Source organism: Arachis stenosperma, chromosome 9, assembly GCF_014773155.1.
Source record: "Arachis stenosperma cultivar V10309 chromosome 9, arast.V10309.gnm1.PFL2, whole genome shotgun sequence".
NCBI classification, from domain to species: Eukaryota; Viridiplantae; Streptophyta; class Magnoliopsida; order Fabales; family Fabaceae; genus Arachis; species Arachis stenosperma.
The window spans coordinates 154099099-154104531 of NC_080385.1; positions in this window are offsets into that span (position 1 = coordinate 154099099).

Consider the following 5433-nt stretch of genomic DNA (forward strand, 5'->3'; position numbering starts at 1 on the left):
TGACATAGACATTGTGTCCCGAGACACTGAATAATAAACCATATTTCAAGTCATGGTCACCTTGCATCAAACAACAACAAAATTTAGTCACACATCCTTCAAGAATGTGATGACCATCATTATTGGACAACATAACTAACATGATCATGATCATCTAAATTCATTGCATGATGAAATTTAACATGATGCAGGACATACAGCAGTTGGTTACAATTTTCTATATGTTTCCCATTAGGAGATATGATCAGGGATTTAGGTTATGAGTTTAATTTTGATGCAATTTTCTATATGTTTCCCTTCAACAAAAACGTTTTATACAGTCGTGCAATCATATCCAATCCGTTCTTTTAAATGACCATTCACGCGGTTAATGTGAAAGATAGTTATTTTTACTGATGTGACATTACGTAATTAGATGCACGTGTAAACCTACTTTACACTGACAGTGCATTAAAATTAAATTCTTAGGTTAGAGTATTTTATAGTTAGTGGCAGAGTTAAGATTGTTGAAGGTTGCTTACTTGTTAGTCCTTTGGCGTCTTGAAGAAATGGTTTAACTCAGGATGTAGAAGCTAAAATTTTAGGTCATAGCATCTTATTACATAAAAAGAATAAGGTAACTTTGCTTTCATCAAAGTATTAAGAACTTGAGATATTTTAAATATCCTTCAATTTTAGTAATGTGTTTTAAGCTAAAATGTAATGTAATGTAATGTAATGTGTTTTTAGTTTTTACACTTTACTTTTGTAGGTAAGAGGTGTTCAACTTGATCAAGATGACACAGATTACAAATTGCAATTTGTCTAAGCAGCACTTACACATTGCAATTTTTTAAATGCTTATCATGCAGCTAACAACATATAATTGTCACAAAGTATATTTAATTGTCTCATGTGTCGCTTAAAAAAGTTGCAACTATTGATTTCCTATTGGAAAACATGGGTCACATGACTAAAAATAATTCTAATATCAGCATATCACACCTCTTCCACCCACCTTTTTCATAGGTTGAGATTACATTTTCTCTGCAGATTACTTTGTTTTGCAGAAAGCGATTTCAACTGCCAAATAAATAATCTAGCCCCTAGTGGTTTGGTTACTATGGCATATACATGTCAATGTCACTGCTTCAATGCCTCCATAATAGTCTAATATCTTATTTTTATGTAATTTAAATACCCAAGTTACTTTCATTGGTCAACTTCAACGAGGGAAATAGAAGGAACAAACTACCATCTCAGCAACTTAAAATAGACATAATAACAATAACTAACATCATTCAGAGAGAAAAAGAAAAGAAGTTGTATAAGAACATAGTAGATCCTTTAAGAACAAAATTGAAAGAGAATCAAACCATTCTGCTTTGATGCTACAAAAGTTATTAAAAGAAAGAAGTGAAAAATAAAATAGTCTCTTTATGTTATATGAACATTAATTATAAATATTTTTATGTACATTAGGAGCAGCCGCTTCTGAATGTGTGTAATGCTATGTTCCCATGGCTTTTTATTTTTTGGATGGCAAAGAAGGGGAATGTGATTCCACTAGTATAGACCAAAGGACATGCACATCTTCATACTGGCAAGATTTGACATCTTCATACAGAATGTAAATCCCTCTTCCTGCAATGTTATTAGGAGAAGAAACCATGAGATAAACAATGTAAACCAGCATCATGAAGAGAGAACTAACTAAACATAATGAGAATGCATACTCTTGTTTTGATTCGAATTCAACCGAAACCAGAGCTTCTTCAAGGGAGAGAGGAGGGATTGTAGCCACCCCATTTGGTTAAAAGCTAGTTGTGACTCATTCAGAGGAAGCAAACTCAATGAGAGAGAGGGGTAAGATAGATAAAGATCAGAGCAGAGACCCTCTAACCTTCTTTTGCTTAGACAAGGGTGAAACTAGTATATATTGAATTTAACATTGTTGTTGCAGGTACAGTGTCCCTTTCAAACCTTTTCTCCCTTATGGCATAAGAACAATAAGACCAATAACCTGTGGATCATCACCACAGAATAGAAGCATCTATTGGTATCCATTTCACCTTTCCTAGTTGACTTGTTCCTCAAGAAAACCATGGTTTTCACCAAGGTGCTAAAAGGCACTCTCCTCTTGCATTTGAAGCAAGTATATGCCTGTCTTTTTAAGAGCATCTACCACAAGCCTCTGCTTCCATGTGAGTCCACCTGTTCCACAAGGTTGCCTTATAAGACTGCTAAATTTCACTCACTCACTCACATGTTTCAATCTATTCCCATCACTCACTTCACTTACCTTAGTTTCAAAACTTGTTACATGAATAACCAAGTTACTAAACCCCTAAACCTTAGCATTCTCAGAAGTTCCTTACAGCAAATTTATTCATTCTATTTTATAAGTATTTTTAAAGCATGAATTAGTAAATGCACTATAAAAGAATACTAATATCAATGCTCACTTTTATGTCCAGCAATGTCTGATCTCTTTGGTTTGTTACCACATGAAAAATTTTGGGTATATGTCACAAAAATAAACTTTACATTGATACTTAAATATGACCTACCAATAAAAGATTAAAATTTTATATGAATTCCCACACCTATTCAATACAATCTCACCTAACACTCTTTGTTGGACAAAACGTTGAAAAAATCACTACAGAAAGAAGCATTCTATCCTACAATTGAAATTTTGACTTTTAAGTTTTTTTCTTTTTTGAAAAATGAAAGAGAGAAATTTTTTATTTTATTTGAATTCCTTGGAGAAATTTAATGTTGCGGAAAATCTTTGATTAAACAATGGTCTACTCTTCTAGTTGATAGTAAAATAATCTACAAATTACTCCTGGAACAAAATCTAGATATAACTAAATTATATTAAATTTTCAAATGAGAAGGGATTCATTTATCTTAATACTGATACAAAAAGAGTTTTACTTTTTTTTTTTTTTTGCCAGTGGATTGAACAACCCCAATTCTAAAAGTACACAACACACCTACACACTCCTCACACTTTTGATACCGAAAGAGTTTTACATGGTTTATCTTCTACTTTTTTCTTTTAGGACTTGGGCTATATCCAACACTTTTTATACGCACTTTTTCTGATAAGCTATTAAACCCCCCAAAAATGTAGCCCAAGAATGTACTTTAGGGCTTAAAGTTTTAAGCCCATTTATCTATATGGGCTTAAAGTTTCAAGCCCATTATCCATGTCCAACTCAATCCCACCCCCCCAAAAAGAAAGAAAAAAGAAATTAAAAGTATCACAAATACTTAATTGTATATTCAACTTGTGACAATCCATCATCACCATGCATGCAACATACATAGGAGCTCTCAGCGATTTCTATACTGATTCTATTAAATAACATATACTCAAAATAAAATGAATTAACTTTAGAGCATTAAAACTTATATAAAGCAAAAATTCATATGATTATATTTTTACCTTAGGAGATGCAGATGCTACACTTGATTCGTAGTAGGATATGCCAAATTAGACAAGATACAATTATTGGATGAGTAATGATGAATTAGATATATCTCTGAAATTTGAACTTGCTAGAAACAGATATTCGCAAGTAATTATTGCCTTTTGCCCACACAATAGTCTCCTATACGTCGTTTCTTGAGGATAATTGATCCCTGTGTTGACTAAATGGCAGAGACTAGAAAGGGTTACAACAGTCATATGTATATTGTCTTTTGGGATGATGCTTTCAACCAATAAATAATGACAAGTAGTTCAACTCAATTATTAATTAATGGAAAAATTAATCAATTGCAAAGTTGCTTATGTGGGGATTCAAATCATTCAATCACCTTTATTTAGTCCTCAATATATTAATATTAGTAGTTATATTGCTAATACATTATACACCTCTTAAATATCATATTGAATCGCAAATATATATATATCCAGTTTACCCTTACAATTGATAGTCGTTAGATTGATCAATATTAAATAATTTAGATTGATTGAGTAGTTAATTTATTGGTCTATTTAAATAAGTAATAGAAATTAAAATTTTACGGTCTTATATAAATAATAATTCACTAACTAGCTATGAAACACTGATATTTTATTGAATTATCATATACGTGTGTCCAACACATTTCAAATACAACACTTATCGACATTCATCCGACACACGTGTCAGTCTTGTCCAACCGTGTCTTAATAAAAAAATAAAAAATAAATTTTTTCTTTAGACACACTTAAACATACCTAAATATCATTACGTGTCAGCATGTTCAGCCTTATTCTTAACATATATTCTTGAAATGAGTTTAGAAATAAATATATATTATTATTTATTAAAACAAAAAATATTTTAAATACTTTTATATAGTTAAAAGAATAAATTAAAAACAATTAAAAAATTATTTTATATTTTAATACCAATAAAATATCAAAAATTTATTATAATTTATCTAAAAAATACTTTATATTTTATATATATCATTTTTTGTGTCTTATAAGATTTTAAAATTTGTGTGTTATCGTGTCTCCTATCGTATCGTATTCCATGTTTATGTTAGTATTCGTAAATCATAGTTAACTAATAACAAACTTTTAAATAAAATCCTCTACTTATCAACTAATCGTTAAAATTCAAAAAAGAAAAAAAAATTGAACAGCATTACTTATTTTCTGCTACTTACTGCTATAAATATAAGGAAAAGTATATGAAACCAACTAATAATCAGCCAAAAAATAGAACAACATAATTAATTATAATTAGTTTTATTAATTTATAATTTAATTTGTTTTTTAAATTATTGTTGACCACGTTCAAAACATGAGGGAAGATACGTTAGTGATAGGAGAGAATCACGGAACAGATGCTTTGATCATTCATTAGTTGATTCTATATAATTAATTATGTTTTATTAATGCGTAACACATGAAACATAGAAATCATATCCAAAACCATCAAATTTACAAGAAAAAGAAACATCCGTGTGCCTATCAGTAGCAACATCCGGTTAAAGTCACCGGTGCCTCTGGTTTACCAGTTGGCTGATTCTTGACTTATATAAAGTTGATTCTTGTGCATGCCACTGCACATATCAATTATCGTCATAGCTCTAACAAATATCAGTGAAGCCATCGATTAATAGTTCCTGCAAAATATATATATGATAGCCATACAATTTAGCATCATTAGATATTGTGTATGTGTTTCATTGTTTTTACATCTTCCAAAATAATTAGCTTATATATGTAACAGTTAAAGGAAGGGATTTATATTGGTGAATGCAATTGCAATTTTTGCAACGGTGGGTCCATATGCAAATTGCAGCAACGAAAAAAGGCAAAGGAACAGATCACAAATGCAATATCCACTGATCAACAATACAGTAGTTCCTCACAGGCACAGCACCACATCATCATCATCATCATCTTCATCCTTTGGACAAAATAATGGGGTGCTCCAACAA